The following is an 18,824-nucleotide window of genomic DNA, read 5'->3' as shown; positions in this document are numbered from 1 at the left end:
TCCTCATAAACAAGGAGAATAATTGCTGATCTGCATCTTGCATAGGACGTGGCAGGATCCATTTGTCACACCGTCCCCTGGAGAGGAATCTCGGAGCAGAGAAAGGTTAGTGCAGGGATTTCGCCTTCAAAGGAGGAACGGCCCCCCTGATGGCTTTTCAACTGCTAAAGTCTGTATTTTCAAATAGTAAGTAAAACTGAGGTGAAGTTATGACATGTTAGAAATGGAGCAAGATTTTTTTTTTAAATGTATTTTCTTGTTCCACAAATAGAAACAGAAATTTATCTTATATTTCCTCTCTTTCTTTTCCTCTTCCATACTCATGTCCATGTAAAAGGAGCAGTATCCTGTTTAGTCCCATGCTGTTACAGTTTTTGACAAGTGCTAAAAGAAATGTAAAATAATGGCTCAACTTCTGGCACAATAAGAAAAAAATTATTTACACACATAGAATTCCATAATTACAGAACTGACAAAGCATGGATGAACTCATTGTTTTTGCTGAGGCACAGAAAGTAGCAGATTTATGGCATTTTAAAGATGGCATAGCTCACATGATCGATGAGACCTCTTGGGGAAAACGCACTGTTGAAGCTCTCGGCCATCAGCCTTTTGAGGACCCACGAGAAGGGAGAAGAGCTGAGTGTATCAGACAGTGCTCGCTGCTGTAACACACAAACCCGGAAATCTCGGCGACTTCATCAGTAAAAGCAGATTTCTTGCCAACAGGAAGTCCAAAACAGGAAGGTGTGCCTGATTTCTTGGAAATCCAAAATAGCGTACAACCTTCCTTGTGGTCGTTCAGGGACCCGAGTGCCTTTCACAGCCCCCACCCTCCATGCCGCCTACTCTGCGGCATTATATATCTATAATATTCAGTAATATTATAGATGGGAAAGAGGCTGGACATTGCGTGCGGGAGACCCAGATGGACCGTGCGTGGGTGTCAGTCACTTAGACCTACGTGTCACTGGCTGGCACTTAGCCACTTGGCTGTGATGCTGCTGTGTTCTCAGGACTAGGAGGCAGTGTAGCCAGCTAGCCTAGTCTCTGCCACAGAGGAGGAAGTTCTTGAGGATGAGGAATGGAAAGTCGGGGTTTGAAAGAAGATGCAAGAGTTGGGTCAAGCTAAGGGGAGAGGGACTTATCAAGAGGTAGTGAAGGGGCCTAGCATTGCCATGCAGCTGATGTACAGCCCTGCCCATGGGGCCAAGGTCCCTGACAGCATCTTCATTCTTTCTAAACAGAAACTTCCTGTTTAATGTAAAGATTTTTTTTAATGGAAATTATACCTTGCGGTGGTGGACACAGGATTTTCTCTAGAGCCAACATTGCTCCAACACATTATCCTACTGGTGAATGCATAGATCTGATTATAATTCCCTCCAAGGACAGGTATTATTACTACATGGACAGTATAGACTCATCCCTCAAATCAATGAGAAAGAATGGAATAATTCTAGAAGCAAGTTCCCACCCACATCTTTCTTCAACTTTTCAATGATGTGACTGTATAAAAGAAAATTTGGAATATACAAGTGGTTGATATTTCATCCTATCTATTTTGTAATTCATCTATTATAGTCAGTTAAAAATATTTTTTGAAGGCACATACGTACCTGCAGAAAGGAGGCAGAGCTGTATTTATATTTGGCCTGCATTTTGGGTTTTTGGTCAATAATAAGAGAATAAATTATAGTTCTTCCTCATCACACCAGTAGAGGAAAGGAAATCTTGGAGGACTGCACTATTCTCTTTGTGGGCTGTTCGGAGATTTGGTGTGAACCCCCCCCCCGAATGTTATAGTCACCATGGCAGCGATCAGACACCCCCACTTCATCTCAGTTAAACACCCTTTGTGTATCCGTATAGACTTTGTAGGGCGCTTTTGCAAGCTAACGTTACTCCATGAGCATTTTCCAGTGCCGCGAAGCCTTCTTCAACATTGAGTGGCTAACAGCTTCTGTGACGTGGTAGAAAATAGATGGTCCCTATCCCCCAGTTTGGGCACAGGCCTGACACCCCTGTGGTCTCCTAAGTGATACGAACACCAGCGACGTCTTCTGTTGTGAGAGTTGGTCTTAGACCCTGTCCCTCTCACAGAGCTCCTGACACCCTTGGACTTCCCAGGAGTTCTAATGAGGCGACACAGGGTAGCTCCTGGATGGGGGCTGGCCACCAGACAGACCAAGCTGTGCTTAGAAACTTGCAGTTTTCAGCCCTGCCCTCCACCCCCAGCCCATTCTCGGGAGAAGAAAGGGTTGAAAATGGAGTTAACAACCCACCATACCTTCATGGTGAGGCCTCCATAACATCCCAATGGCATGGAGACAGAGAGCTTCTAGGTTGGTGAACACATCCGTGTACTGAGCGGGTGATGTACCCCAACCCGGCGGGGACAGACCTCACCCTGTGTGTCCCTTCACCTGGTCATTCATCGTGTCCTTATCACATCCTTTAATAAACTAAGAATGTGTTTCCATGAGTTCTGTGAGCTGTTCTAGCAACTTCATTGGCTCTGAGGAGGGCTGCAGGGGAATCTCTGGTTTTGTAGCCAAATCGGAGAACAGACGCTGCGGGGAACCTGGGGACCTACGCCTTGCGGCTGGCGTCTGACGTGGGCGGCAAGCAGTCCCGCGGGACCGAGCCCTTCACCTGTGGTACCTGACGTGGTCACCAGGTACAGAGTGTCAGAACTGAGTTCAATCACAGGACACTCAGCTGGCGTCACAGAATTGGATGGCGTGTGGGAAACCCTCCGCACGGGGTGACCAGAAGCGAAGTGTTCTGTGTGAGGAGTGAAGGAGGTACCCGGGCAAAGGAGCCCACAGGACGGGAGAGCCGGGCCGTCCCTCCCAGGAGGAGCACTGTGGGTGTTTGCTAAGACCACAGCCGCGTATAACGCACCTCCGCACATGTGCATGCGCGCGTGTGTGTGTGTGTCTGTGTGTGTGTGTGGGGGGGGGTCAGCATTTAATTAAGTATTTCTTTCTGACTGGACTCAAAGGCTGTTTCCAGGTTTGTCTTTTCTATAAATAACTCTAAGATAAATGTCCCTGTAAATGAATCTTTGGGTCCATTTATAGATTTCTTCTCACAATAAATTGTTAGAGGTTATACGAAGATGTCGGAGAGAATGAACACGATTGTAGAGGATTCGATGCTTATTGCCAAGGTCCCGACCTCTAGAATATGGAGCCCATTTGCTGGTGGCGGCTGTGACTGTCCTCTCCACACCTGAGCATCATGTATTTCAAAACTTTGCCAGGACTGCGAAAATATCGAAAACAGGAATCCAGACTGCACCCAACCCGCCGCTGCATTTTTTTGAATTCACTCAGCCCACTGAATCCTGACCACATCAGATCCTGTCTGTATTTCAGATGCTGATCTTTTGTACTTTATAGATTGTTCTCACACGAATCTTATTTATTTATTTATTTTTTAAACTGTACTGAAATATTTATCTTGCTCACTGAGCTTTCTGGCCTGCCACCCCCCGCCCCCCCGCCCTTCTGTTTCACACGGAAAGGTGAGTGCCTCATTCACCTCGCTCTCACCCCAGCCTCGGCGACTTGATCCCAGGCCCCGCACCAGGCATTCTGATGTGCCCAGGGACATTGTAGTACCCGGGAGGGAGCATCTTCGTGCCCAGGTGATAGGCTGAGGCAGAGATCAAACCCAATCAAACACGGGAGCTCTGTCCGAGCCCTCCTGTGGGGTGGTGTGCACACCTAGTATTTCTGAGTGGCTGGGAACACGCAGGCTGAGGAGGGGCCCCTCTCGCTGATGGCAGGAAATGGCCATATCAGAGCTTGCAAACATTTGAAGCTTTAGCGAACACTCCATGCGGATCCCTCCTGAGACCCCCATCTCCCTCCCCCCCCCATCAGTTAGAAATATCGTTTGCCAGAGCCGTGTGCCCTATTAGTTTTGGCTTTGATCTTTTTGAATCTAATTACACACTAAAAGTGTCCATGCTGTTTGTGCTGATTTAACACCAAGGCAAACAAGGATTATCTGCTGGATCCGTAATGACAATTCTCCGTCCCCTGGGGTGGCGGAGACAAAGGCTAATGGTTGGCAGGAAGGTGGCAACTGGGCATGTCCTGCTGGCTGGCTGTGTTTAGGAGTCAAGTCCCCGTTGTAATCCCGGTGTGTCTCCCACGTCAACGTGCACACGGTCGTCGGCGCTCGAAGCTGAATAGAAACAGCTTATGGGCAAATTTTCCAGGAAGACAATGCATGGGACAGTAAATAATAACTCCTTGCATTCAGTCATTCATTCAAATTTTTTTTTTGTATTTTTCTGAAGCTGGAAACGGGGAGAGACAGTCAGACAGACTCCCGCATGCGCCCAACAGGGATCCACCTGGCACGCCCACCAGGGGGCGACGCTCTGCCCACCAGGGGGTGATGCTCTGCCCCTCCGGGGCGTCACTCTGTCGTGACCAGAGCCACTCTAGCACCTGGGGTAGAGGCCAAGGAGCCATCCCCAGGGCCCGGGCCATCTTTGCTCCAATGGAGCCTCCCTGCGGGAGGGGAAGAGAGAGACAGAGAGGAAGGAGAGGGGGAGGGGTGGAGAAGCAGATAGGCGCCTCTCCTGTGTGCCCTGGCCGGGAATCGAACCCAGGACTTCTGCACGCCAGGCTGATGCTCTACCACTGAGCCAACCGGCCAGGGCTCATTCATTCAAAATTTATGGAGCACTCCTTACCTGCCGGGTACTGTGACCAGTGTCTGGGCAGGCAGGAGCGAACCCAATAGCTGCTGGTCTCCAAGGCTGGAGAGTTCACAGTTGGTTGAGAAAGAAGGAGACAGTAAACAAACACAAGAATCAATTCGTGATCACCGTGAGTGTGAGGGGAGAGCGGAGTGCCGAGTGCCTTCTAACTGCCCGCACACTGCCGCGCGGGGCTTTGTCTTATGCTCAGAATAATGCTGCGACGTGGGTGTAATTTTCTGCATTTTCACTGATGAAAAAAATAAAGTCTGGGGCAGACCAACAACGTGCCCTGGCTGTCAAGAGCTAGGTAAAAGCAGGGGGTGGGTATATAACCTGGGGGGGGGGGCAAGGGGGCAGCATTGGACCTCGTCCCGTATCTCTCTGCCTCTTCAATCATTTGTTAGCAACCCCCAACCCCTTGTCCATGTGAGGTACTCATAGGCTTGTGAATGACACTCCTGCTTTCATCTCTTGGAGTTTGGAACCGTTGTGAGAAGTAAACATGGCAGCCTAGCAGGTGGACAACTCAGCACCCCGTTTGGATAAAGCTGTTTGGAGAGCATGGCTTTGCTGGGCAACTGCAATGCTGTTCATCCTCTCTGTTCCACCCACGCTCTGCCGCCCCCACCTGCTCTGGGACCCAGGGAGCCTATCCAGGGAAACTGGAACCTTAGGGGGATGAAGGTAGGCGGCTGACCACTGTCACAGCCCCCTGCCGACCCATCGGAGAGGGAAGAAAAGAGAACCCTTGCTGAGTGCTCACAGATTCTTTTAGATCAGCTCTACCCCACCAAGAGACAGGAACCAGAAGCCACGGGCTGTCGCCCATGGGCTAGGTGACCTGCTCGCTGGTCCATGGTGCGGCATGGAGAGAGCTAGCTCATGAGGCCTGGAGGTCCCTGCATGTGGAAATAGAAGAGTCCGGGAGGTGTTTGTCCCAACATACACCCATTTCCATCTATGCCTTTCTTGGTCACAGTAAGTAAAACCCTCTATGGTTTTTGGGTGACTGTACCTTCAGAAAATTATCTGCCCGCTGTTCACAAATGCTTCTAAAATTTAGGCGTGTTTTCTTTTATAGAGATAAGGATGATGATAAATTAAGGCACATGCACGGCTTTAAACGTGCAGGCGATTACTTGTAGATTAACTGTAGGGCAAGTACAACCCTCATAAACTCACCACTGACCCTTCATCTGTGGACGGAGACCCAGGTCCCAGTTTTCTAGGCAGGTGACTATCGGGATGTCACAGCATGTCTCTAAAGCTGGTCATTGTCGTTTTCTGGGTAGCAGTCCAATACCTGTTATCAATATGCATTTGGCTGGGGGTACCCGTGCAGAGGCGACCTGGACAGAGATGCTTTTGTCCCAAGAGATGCACGAAGATGAGGCCATGGACTGCACTGTGAGGCCAGTCCCACTGCTGGTCCCGCCTTTCAGATGAGGGAGGGGTGCTGGGATCATAGGTTTGATGTCTCCCTCTGGTGTGACTTGGTTCTCTCCCTGCCAGTGATGCCTTCAGTAAACATTCACATCCTGGCTCTGGGCCAGCAGCGGCGCTGCTTCCTGTAGCCTCATGAGCGCGGGAGGCCCATTGACAACCGTCTTCCAATGGGAAGCCAGCTGTAGTGGAGCAAGACACCTGTGGGCAAGAGAATCTGAAGCTTTTCTCTAGTGAACACGTTAGTTGGACATGCATGCTCGTACGGCGGTGGTTCTCAGACGCGCTGGTCTCAGAGCAGAGCCATCCCTACTGTGCCGCTGACATTTGTGTTTACTAAGGACCTGTAAGTGTTTTTTACTTTATGTGTGTTAAAGCTGTCCATAGTGGCTATAATAGCGCTTAAATCTGAGGAATTTTGAAATTACTAATTCACTTCAAAGCAACAAGAATAAGTCCACTGTTATCTGTTAACATAAATAATATTTATGGAAAATGACTATATTTTACTAAACATAAAATACGGGGAGGAGTGGCATTATGTTACATTTCTGCAAATCTTTTTAATGTGTGGCTTAATAGGAGACAATTGGAGTCTGACATCTGCTCCTGCAGTTAATCTATTGTGATGTCTAGGCCCTGGCTCAGTGACTTAGTGGATAGAGCATCGGCCCAGTGTATGGGTTCGATTCCCACTCAGAGCATACAGGGAAAGTGACCATCTGCTTCTCCTCTCTCCCTCTCCCCCTTCTCTTCCTCTCCCCCTTCTCTCCCTCTTCCCCTTCTCTCCCTCTCCCCCTTCTCTCCCTTTCCCCCTTCTCTCCCTCTTCCTCTCCTGCAGCCAGTGTCTCAATTGGTTTGAGCATGGCCCCAGGTTAGCGCTGTTGGAGCACATCAGCCTCAGGCACTAAAAATAGCTTGGTATTCGAGCATTGGCCCTAGATGGGGCTGCAGGGTGGATCCTGGTTGGGACACATGTGGGAATCTGTCTCTCTATCTCCTTTCCTCTCACATAAATAAATAAATAAATAAATAAAAATTTTTAAAAATCTCACATCACGTAGCCACTGAAAACTCCACTGTGCCATCATAAAAGAATAAGAGTGAAAAGATAAATCATATCTTGAATTATTATAAAAATACTTTTGTCCTCCCAGGGGACAGGCAGAGTTTCCCAGGTGACATTTTGAGAACCCCTGTTACATAGTGTTTTGTTATAGGTGTGCATGTATTAAAGGCACTCAAACACCCAAATCTGATATGATTCTTCAGAACTCAGTCACAGGGTTCAAATATTTGTCTAAAATTCAAGCCTGAATTTTTTATTTTCATTGTGAAGACAGGGCAAATAAGATTGGGCAATACATTGATGGCAAAGAACTAGAGAGTCAGTGGTGGTGTTCTGGAACTGGTTTATATGAGCTCAAGAAATCTAGTTTTTGAATATTCCGGCATTTTGCCAGTTACTAAACTCTGACTAGTCTGAAACTGGCCATGGTGGGGATATTTACACCATGGAAATAGGCAAGGCTATACACATCAGGGCTTTTTATTTTCAGAGAGCTTGTTTATCAGCCCACCCACCACTAGATTTTACACCAGATTCAGCGCAAGACATGACCCACTCCATGTGCTTTTTTGTGTGTGTTTTGGTATAGTGAGAAGTGGGGGGAGGCAGAGAGACAGACTCCCGCATGCGCCTGACTGATATCCCTCTGGCATGCCCACCAGGGGGCGATGCTCTGCCCATCTGGGGCATTGCTCCGCTGCAATCAGAGCCATTCTAGCGCCTGAGGTGGAGGTCATGGAACCATCCTCAGCACCCGGGCCAACCTTTCTCCAATGGAGCCTTGGTTGCGGGAGGGGAAGAGAGAGATAGAGAGAAAGGAGAGGGGGAGGGGTGGAGAAGCAGATGGGCACTTCTCCTGTGTGCCCTGGCTGGGAATCAAACCCGGGACTTCCATACACCAGGCTGACGCTCTACCACTGAGCCAACCAGCCAGAGCCTCCATGGGATTTTTTTTAAAAAATGTACAGTATTATTTTAAAACTTTATTTATTTATTTATTTTAGAGAGTAGAGTGACAGAGAGAGAGAGAGAAGGGAGGAGGAGCAGGAAGCATCAACTCTCATATGTGCCTTGACCAGGCAAGCCCAGGGTTTTGAACCTGCAACCTCAGCGTTTCCAGGTTGACGCTTTATCCACTGCGCCACTACAGGTCAGGCAAAAAAATGTATTATTTTAATCTGGATGCACTGACATAGGCAGGCACGCTCTATATTTCCATGCCTCCCTTTACCCAGTGCTATTTGTCCTGACCCTCAGCGTGACCCATGTTTTAATCCGGACTCTTTCACACAAGCCTCGTCCCCATAGGCATTTGACATTCGTGTTCATCTCTGTGGATCCAGGTCATCCTCCTTTGCGCTGGGGCTGGAAAGTTTCTTCTGAAAAATCCATGGTTTTCACTCCTGCCCGTGATACTGTAGGATGGCGTTTGCCACCAATGTTTTGGTGAAATTATTTAAGAACAGCAACCAGTCCTCTTCTCTGGAAGACCAAGTAGCCCCAGCACCTGGCAGGAAGGATGACACGCAGACCGCTGGCATTATCCCCTGCGTCGATTTACTATTATTCGGAAGTTAATGACGGCTCCGTATTTTCGGGAGCAGGTTGGGGAGCTGTAATTTATGACCCTCCCTCTCACCATCTGTTCACCTGCTTCACTGCTTTTCACAGCCTTAAAAGGGGAGTTGTATAATGTTAAACGGTCGTACATTTTCTTTCAAGTTGCATTGTAAAGGGAAACAGGAAAGGCTTGTTTGTAGAAGACACCTCACTCTTTTTCTGTAGGTCAGTATGCCACAGATGACCAACTAGGAGAAAAGAGCAAAATGGGCGTTTGTTGGGCTTTGTATTTAATTAAGACCTACATCATGATTCTCTTTGAATGGAATGGAGAGTGACACCAGCTCGGAGACCTATTTGATACATTTTGTAATATCCCGGACTACCAGCAGGGAGCTGAGCACAGGCAGGGGTGTGCAAAGGGGTCTCTTACATCCAGCTGTCAGACGCCAACACCAGCACCAGACAGGAAATCTCACTGTCTCCAACTTCCTGCCTCAGGGAAGGAAGCAGATTATACTTGTCTGTCCCCGCTCATCAAACCTTTTAAGAATCTTGCCTTTAAAAGTTCTCTGCAGGCCCTGGCCAGTTGGCTCAGCGGTAGAGCATCGGCCTGATGTGCAGGAGTCCCGGGTTCGATTCCCGGCCAGGGCACACAGGAGAAGCGCCCATCTGCTTCTCCACCCCTCCCCCTCTCCTTCCTCTCTGTCTCTCTCTTCCCCTCCCGCAGCCAAGGCTCCATTGGAGCAAAGTTTGCCCGGGCGCTGAGGATGGTTCTGTGGCCTCTGCCTCAAGCGCTAAAATGGCTCTGGATGCAACAGAGTGACGCCCCAGAGGGGCAGAGCATAGCCCCCTGGTGGGCATGTCGGGTGGATCCCGGTCGGGCACATGTGGGAGTCTGTCTGACTGCCTCCCTGTTTCCAGCTTCAGAAATATGAAAAAAAAAAAAAAAAGTTCTCTGCAAACCCACCGCCTTGCTAATTCTAAGGACTCTATGCCCGGATAGTATGCAATTCAAATACATGGAAGTCCAGTTTTATATGTGGAGTTAAAGAAGTTACTAATGATTTACTCTATACTGGGATTTTTGTAGGATCCCTTCCAGTAATAAACTCTTGTAGTGAATTAAAAAATGACATCTGGTCTTCGGAAATAAAATGTATGCTCCGCTTTTCTGGGCTGTGTTTATTTTATAAAGCCGAGCACACACCCCTGCATTTAACAGTCTTTTCTTGGGAAGATTTTCTTACAGGTAAATTTTAGATATTTGTTTAAAGTTGGCTTTAACAGATTATTATTTTTTTAAGTAGATATAAGAAGAGCATTCATTTCTGCAGCACTTGTATCTTTTTTTTAACAGTGTCTGATATGCAGGGTTGACTGTATCATATTCCTCAGTTGCTGGCTCAGTGTCATCGCTGGTCCATGCAGGTCCCCTCCGTTGTGCTTCTAATATATTTATATTTATATATATATATATATATATATATATATATATATATATATATATATTTTTTTTTTTTTTTTTTTTTTTTTTTTTTTACCTGCTTCTCCTTCCATTCCCTCCTGCCCACACAGGAAGATAGAGCCAGGAAGCATAACGGAATATGCAATGGAGTAGGAGTTGCAGTTTCCCATAGGATGATCTGGGAAGGCCTTTTTGGAACATAGACCTGAAAGAAATAAAGGAGTGATTTATGGAGTTATATGGGGAGGAGTTTTCAGGACCAAGAAAAGCAAGTGCAAAGGTCCTGGGGCCAGAATGCACCTGCTGTGTTTGAGAAGCAACATGGAGAATGCTGTGGTTGAAACAGTATAAGCTGGGGAATGCAGGTGAGCCAGTTGAAAAGGGAACTTTTGGGCCCCTGTGAGGAGGTTGGCTTCTACTCTGGCAAAGAGGGTCATAATTAGAAGGAACACTATAATAGTGTGCGTGGAGACTCTGTGGGAGCAATGAAGATCAGAAGTGGGATGACTGGCTGAGAGGCTACTGTGGGGATCCAGAAGAGAGATGGCGGTGGCTTGGAACAGCACAGTAGCAGTAGAGGTGTTCAGAGTCCACGTGTATTTATTAAGAACCACCCAGATTTGGTGGATCCTATGTGGGAGGTGAAAGAGCAAAGAACGAAAGGAAGTGTGGGTGGAGGTGGCCATTTGCTGGGGGAGTGAAGATATTGGTATAGAGTCCAGGGGTTCAGATTTGGATTTGCCAAATTTGAGATGCCTGTCAGACTTCTAGGGGGTGATGCTGGAGTAGGCAGTTGGCTATGCAAGTCTCAATTCAACCTGGAGGTTGTCATCAGTGTATAATTGGTGCTTAAAACTGTAACATTGGATGAGATCATCACAACTGTGAATGTCAGTGAATAAAGAAATGGTCCAAGGACCTTGCTCTGGCACACATTCCCACCTCAGGGCCTTTGCACTGGCTGTTCCCTCTGCCTGGACCACTGTTTCTTCACATAGTTGCCTGGTGTCCCTCCACACTCCATTCAGATTTGTGCTTACCTTTCACCCCATTAGAGAGTGATGCTTTGGCCCCCTTATCTGGAAAGCAGCCCCCCATCCCCATTCCATCTCACCTCACTCTACCTTTGGTTTCCTTCAGAGCGCATATCATTAACTGTCATGGTGCCATGTTATGTGCATATGCCCACTTGCTTGTCTCCCCCCCACCCCAGGCAAGGTCACTCGGGGTGGGGGGACTCTGTTGTTTATGTGCTTTAGCCCAGCACCAGAACAATGTCTGACACAGTATGGTCAATAAAAAACTGAATATAGAAATCCCACGGTCATCTTCACCAACACTCTCAACCTGCTCACTCTACCTCTTCCAATACAGGCTTGTTAGAACAATAAGTAGCAAGTTGTACTGGTTCTACTTTCAAAATATACGATTTCTTATCTTACTTTCCCAGAGCCACGTGAAAATAGTTGTATTACCTAAACACAATGGGAGAGAAACAGAGGAGGAGGTGCAGAAATCTGAATAACCGGGGAAGAAAGTGGACCCAGTGATTTGCTCCATGAGCATTGACCGTCAGCACCTCGCGTCCGAGGCCCTGCGCTAAGGACTAGAAAGCCAAGCTGAGCCGCGTGCAACCCGCATCCTCAAGAACGTACGGCTGGGAACGGGACTCTTTCTGTTCCTTTCCTGCAGCACGACCAGGATACCCTGACCGCCTCCCTTCCTTCCAGTGCCCCGTTAGTGTCTGTGGGCTGCTCTTTCCGCCCCATGGTTATGCTCACAGCTTGTCCCCTCTCCAGTCCCTTGCCTTGACCTCATCTGACATCCCCTGCACTGTTGACACTGAACTATCTAGCAGACTGTGGCCCTGTCGGAGCCTGAGACACGTGCTCCTGGCTCACTGCTCATCCCTTCCGGGTGGCCATCTGTCACCTCCAAACTTGTCACCTCTAAATTGACATGCCCAAACTGAACCCATTTTCTTACCCAAACCAAATCTCCCTCCTGGCTTTGCCAATTCAGTTAATAGCTTCTACACCTTCCTGCTCTTGACTTAGAATCTTTGACTCATCCCTGGCCGCCTCGCAGTTGGATGGTAGGACTTGGGAATCTTCTGTTTTCTCTGTGTCCAGCTTACTTATGAACTCTTTGAAACTTCCACGTGTGTCGAAATGGACTTCATCCAAACCCAGCGAGAAGGCTCCCTGTGGTGGCTTGGTTGGCAAAGTCCACCCTCATCCTCTGCTGGATCCTGTTACCTCTGCATGCCATTTGATGACAGCATTCTCAGGCTCTAGACCAACACAAGGCACTTTATTCCGCTAACTTGGGTGATGAGCACAGAGGTGACATGGCCACGGGCACGCTCTAACTCGCTTAAGATGAGCCAAGTTGCAGGTGCTTCCTCTGTGGAGGTGGGGGCTGTCAGTGTGGGCGGCCCACGGTTAGCCCCCAGCGCTCTGCTCCTGACCAAACTTACGCACACGTCAGGTTATTTTTATTTCTGCTGAAGAAATAGTCTAAACTTACATTGATTGAAAAAAATGAGGTTATTACTGGCATGACAGCTGTTGTTGTTTGTGCCTGGAGGTAACATTTAGGTTGAAACAGTTTCATCTATTTATCCATTTGTTTGTTTATTCAAAAAGCATTACTGAATGCTGACCATGGTGGTGGGTGCTACCCTTAAAGGGTTTACATTCTAGGTCATGGTTATACTACTTCGGTTCGCTTGCTTAATGTTAATTGGCCATAAGAAGCTGGTCACTCCATCCATCTATCCTTTCATCCATTTATCCTTCCTTCCTTCCTTCCTTCCTTCCTTCCTTCCTTCCTTCCTTCCTTCCTCCCTCCCTCCCTCCCTCCCTCCCTCCCTCCCTCCCTCCCTTCCTTCCTTCCTTCCTTCCATCCATCTATCCATCCATCCACCCATCTACCCACCCATCCATCCATCCACCCACCCACCCATCCATTCATTCACTTCCATTCCAACCTCCTCCTCTCCTATGTTCCTTTGCAAATAAGTTTCAATGTGCTTTGGATTCCTTCACAACTATATTCAGCAGATAATTACTAAGTTCCAAACATAATACGGGTTCTGAGTTACAGCCTGAAAATATAGTAGTAAACCACCAGCGGGACCCCTGCCCCATGGGTCTTCTGTTAATATTATCCATGTTTCCATACTAGCCTTGTCCTCTAGGAATTTGTTAAAAATCACCATGGTTGTAATCACGGTCAGCCTAAATGATTGTAGTTGTGTCTTTTTGCATCGACAAGTTGCTTCCAAGAGGGGAAATGATATGTTGCATAAAACCTCTCCTTAGAAACAGGCATTTTAGGCACTGTTTCCATAGGAAGAGTTTTCCAGCTAGGATTTTTTTCTGGCAAATCACAGCTCTGATACTGTTCAATGTTATTGCAAAAGTGTTGTAAACAATACAGCCACACAAACAAGACAGTAATCACATATTACTGAGTGCCATGTAATTTCTCTACTTTTTATCGAACTTTAGGAAAGGGGGTGGAGAAAGAATTTCTTAAGTGCCATGGGTAACCAAGAGTGTTTTTCAAATGTGCCTCTTAAATATATGCCCAGCTTCCCTTAAATCTGTCACGATAAAACATCTCTTGTTAGTTGATGTATGACAAGGCAGCAATCACAGTTAATCAGAGTGACACATTTCCATTTCCTTTATGGAGGAGAAGGTAGATGAAGGTCATGAACAAGAAAACACAGCAGCCTGTGGTCCGTGATGTTCTGGGTTTCTTTTAAAATTCATTTCCTCAGGAAGTTCACAATCTGCCTTTTTCTTCTCCCGGAATCATTCTCCCAAATTACCTGAAGTCCTTGTTAGTGAAGGCAGAAGAATCGTGTCTTCTCTCCTGAGTAGTGAAACAGGTTCATTTGCTCTAGGTTCTTTGACAAATTGAAAGGTGTAAAACCTCAGAGTTTCTGGCTCCAGAAATTTCTGGCTCTTCAGGGGATATCATTTCCATCCTCTGTGTCATAAAAGTTTTCCTGCAAGGTGAACGTTCCAGCTGGTCACAGCCGTGTCCGTGACAAACAGGGAGGAGAGGGCCAGAGGTGTGGTCTTTGTTAGAAACAGACATCGAAAGCTTCTCTCCGATCGCCCCTCTCTGTATTTTATCACAGATAACTATTCAATAGAGTGCCTGGCAGTTCCCAGGTGCCTGGCTGAACCTTGACCTCCCTTGGATGCCGCCTTTTGAAAAGGAACACATTTTTCTGATTTGGGGGCTGTGGTTGGAGTAAGATGCGGTGGGATTATGGTTGTGAATCATAGTCCTGGTGCCATTAGATCTGGCTTCATGCTCAAATACTTATAGAACCTTCTAGAAGTCAGCGTGATACCCCGCTGTGCTTTGGAATGTTCTCAGAGATTGGTAGTGTTTATCCCTGGAATTAAAATAGAATGCGATATTAGGGGACATCTTGGTGTTGAGGTTCCAATACAGCTCTGTCAAGGGGACTGTAAGTTTATTTGTTCTGAAATCTGAGTATGACACTCTTCAGCTAACAGATTGCGTCTGTGAATCCATGATGCCTCAGGATGCTGAATCTGCAAATATCATGATGCCTAGGCATCCTGAGGTCATTTTATGATCCAGTAGTTAACTATTCCAATATCTGTTATTGTTATTATTGTTATAGTTATTGTTATTTAAACTGGGGAAGTTAAAGAACTGTGGAGCAATGGTATCAGGCATCCCCAAACTACGGCCCGCAGGCCGCATGTGGCCCCCTGAAACCATTTATACAGCTCCCGCCGCACTTCCGGAAAGGGGCACCTCTTTCACTGGTGGTCAGTGAGAGGAGCACTGTATGTGGCAGCCCCCCAATGGTCTGAGGGACAGTGAACTGGCCCCCTATGTAAAAAGTTTGGGGACCCCTGGAAGATGCTAATTATAAAGATGTAAAAAACCCTAAAGGGAGTACTAGGGTCCAGGGACGGTGCCCAGGGAAAGGCCAACATGGAAGTAGGCCCCTTCCCCAGATGGGCCCCTGCAGCCCTCATCGGAGAAGGTGGGATTGCGACCACTGATGGTGGAGACGCTCTCTGGGCTGCTTGGTGCGGAGGTGGACCCCAGTCATCAGAAAAGCAAAAACAGCCGCTAAGGCCCGGAGAGCTTCTTGTCCTGCGGAAGCCAAGATGGCAGCCTGGAATGGTTGCCTAGCAGCAGGCTCTTTGGAATATGCTTCCTTCCCTGAGCTTTGAAGAAATCAAACTCTAGCAGGCTTTTTTTCTGGCATGAGCTGTGTGCCCCGTGCCAACGCCTGAGGAACATATGCAGTGGCTACTTGGGGTCTGTGTAAAGCCAAGCTTTACAAGCCCTGTCATCAGCGAGCCACTTGAGAGAGACCCCCCTCGGTGCCACTTGATGCTGGCTTGCCCACCCTGTGCGTGTCCTGCCCAGGCCCCTTTGGTGTGGCACAACTCCGTAATCTACAGTTATAATTTTCGTTTTGTGTTTCTCCTTCCTTGTGTTCTTTGAACAGTCCTTTTTTATATACAAGAAGAAAAAAAAAAAAAGCCAAACTTGAATGTTCTCAAAAAATTGCTGTTTTTTTCCCCCCAAAATATTAGGCCAAATTTGACCAGGAAATCATGCTTAAATTGCTGTTAAGCTTCTTTGAACTGATTTTTCAGATAATACAAGAAACTTGACCATGAAACTGGTCCAAGAGGAAAAATTCTGGGTCGGTTAGGACTGTGTGCATACGAGGAAAATCTCATCGATTCGGCTGGAGGGATCAAAAGGGAAGGGGGGGTCTACAAAGTGTCCCACGGAACCCGGCCTCAGCCAGAGCCTGAACCCGCGCTCTGGGAAACACTGGCTCCCTCTGTCTGCTTCTCATTCATGCCTCTTGCGGAATGTCTGACCTATTCCTCTGTCTCATAGTCTTTGCATTTACAATATTTTTGCTCAAGTGGACTAGCCCCCAAATGCACTAAAATCTTATTGATCTCTTAGGACTAATTTGGAGTTCACTGAAGAAACACTGTCATGGGTCCAGCCTGGTCATCAAAAAAAAAAAATTTTTTTTATTGATTGATTTTTAGAGAGAGAGAATGGGCAAGAGAGAAAGAGACAAATGGATTTGCTGTCTCACTTAATTCATGCTGTTATTGGTTGATTCTGGCATGTGTACTGACCAGCGATTGAACCCACAACCTTGGGGTGTCAGGACGATGCTCTAACCAACGGAGCTATCCAACCAAGGTCAACCCTGGGTCCAACCTGCTTTGGCCAGAGGGGCAGGGCCATTTTTGGTAGAGACAAGGCTGTTGGAAGCCCACCTTGGCACGAGAAAGGGAGATAATCAGTGTGAGGTAGGAAGACACCCCGAAAAGGATCTTCAACAAACACTGAGGGGGGCATGTGCCATTGAGAATTTATGATGGCCGGGGCATGAGCACTGACTCTCTCAAATAAGATCTGTTACTTTTTTATATTTTAGCATGGCAGACTTTTTAAAAATACACTTCTATAGATAGATCTTTAAGACTCCAGGGTAAATGACTGTCAAAAATGAATTTCTGATATCACTCCCCCCACCCCAACTGCCCCTGCTTCTGATGTGGGAGTGAAAATGTATCTTAGTGTAATGTCTGGGATGCGTCCGACAAGCTCAGACTTGATAAGGCTAAAAGGAGCAGGACGTGTTCAAGGGGGAATACAGGTTGGGAACAGATGGGAAGAAAGGCAGACCAAAGCAAAGAATAAAGAGTAAGATATGTTAAGGGCCACCAAAGTAGAAACCATTTGGATTTTAAAGGTTATACCAAATTAAACATTGAAGAATAGAAGATTCATCCCTGGACAGTTGGCTCAATGGATAGAATGTCGGCCCGGCATATGGATGTCCAGGGTTTGATTCCCAGTCAGGGCACACAGGAAAGATGACCATCTGCTTCTCTCCCTCTCCCTCTCCTCCTTCTCTTCCTCTTCCCCTCTCTCAACCAGTGACTCGATTGGTTCAAGCATCAGCCTCAAGTGCTAAAAATAGCTCAGTTGATTCAAGCATCAGCCCCAGATGGGGGTTGCTAGGTGGATCCCGGTTGGGTGCATGCAGGAGTCTGTCTTAGTATCTCCCTCCTCTTATTTGAAAAGAAGAAGACAACGAAGAAGAAGATTCTAGGAGAAACCAAAAGAAATTGCATTTGACTTTTAATGGTTATGTCAGGAGCAAGAAGATAAAAATGGAAGAGGATACTGAGTAAGCCACTGAATGCTAGAGAAAATGCAGCTTTGCCTAATTTCTTTGGGTTTCATTTTCTCTCAAGGAAAAAGAACAGTCTGTAGGGGTTAGAGCTAAACTGGATGTCCTAGTCAAGTCCCCTTGTGTTAAAAGAAACTGCCAAAGCCAGCCAAGAAAAAGTGATTACAAGAAGGCTCCAACAATCTTGTGAAACTGAAGGAATGAAGACCAAATCCAGCCAGATCTCAGAAGAACCAGACAGATGCTAATGGAATTGACAACCCTGCCTGGGTTTCAGGGGGAAAAAAGTACCTAACTCAGTGGTTTCAACCTATCAGACCCCATGACCTGTTTCTATAACAAATACTTTTTCAACGTCCCTTATCCTATCTTGAAATAAACTTCATAGTTAATGTAATTTATGTAAAAACTTTTTGTGTGTGTGTGAGAGACAGAGAGAGACAGAGAGAGGGACAGATAGAGACAGACAGGAAAGGAGAGAGATGAGAAGCATCAATTCTTCGTTGTGGCACCTTTGTGTTGTTCATTGACTGCTTTTTCATATATGCCTTGACTGAGGGGCCACAGCACAGCAGAACAAGTGACCCCTTGCTCAAGCCAGCGATCCTGTGCTCAAGCCAGTGACCCTGAGCTCAAGCTAGTGACCTTGGGCTTCAAGCCAGCAACCTTTAGGCTCAAGCCAGCAATCATGGAGTCAGGTCTATGATCCCACACTCAAGCCGGTGACTCCGCACTCAAGCTGGATGAGCCCGTGCTCAAGCCAGCGACCTCAGGGTTTTGAACCTGGGTCCTCTGCATCCCAGTCCGACGCTCTATCCACTGCACCACCACCTGGTCAGGCTAATTTACATAAACACTTAATTCAAAATAACATTGGTAGAATGCCCAAACTGAAACATGAAAGAAGACTATAGGGAAACTAATTTTCCTAAACAAAAAGACATCGATTCATATGTAGAAGTTCAGACAGAAGAATTAGTGAAGCAGCCAGGCATTGGACCTGTACATAGAATCGCCATGAATGTGACAATTACAGACACACCTGGACTGAGTCAAAGTGTGACGGCCAGGGCCTCAGCGAGGGGGGACTCCAGAAGCTGGCCCTGGGGCAGCTGATGCTAAGAATGACTTCCAGTGTGGCTATGCTTCCCTCACTTGCCTGGACTCTGTGCTGGGAGGTTGGAGACCAGGCTGCCTACATATGGTGATCCTTCATGGTCATCTCAGGGTGGACGTGAGCTCAGGGCTCCAAGGCCCAGGGTCCCTGCAGAAGCTGCACAACCTTTTATGACTTAGCCTCCGAAGTCACACA

The 18,824-nt window shown here is 47.2% G+C and overlaps 1 protein-coding gene and 1 non-coding gene across 2 annotated transcripts in view; both read left to right on the top strand.

Annotated features, from left to right (window-relative positions):
• Nucleotides 1–18,824, top strand: part of KAZN (kazrin, periplakin interacting protein) — a 760,285-nt gene that overhangs the window by 24,998 nt on the left and 716,463 nt on the right. The gene's annotated exons all lie outside the window — the stretch shown is intronic.
• TRNAI-GAU (transfer RNA isoleucine (anticodon GAU)) lies at nt 9,377–9,452 on the top strand. The gene has a single exon. It is a non-coding gene; the product is annotated as a tRNA-Ile (tRNA).

Source organism: Saccopteryx bilineata, chromosome 3 (genome assembly GCF_036850765.1).
Source record: "Saccopteryx bilineata isolate mSacBil1 chromosome 3, mSacBil1_pri_phased_curated, whole genome shotgun sequence".
Lineage (NCBI taxonomy): Eukaryota > Metazoa > Chordata > Mammalia > Chiroptera > Emballonuridae > Saccopteryx > Saccopteryx bilineata.
This window is presented reverse-complemented; position numbering and strand designations above follow the sequence as displayed.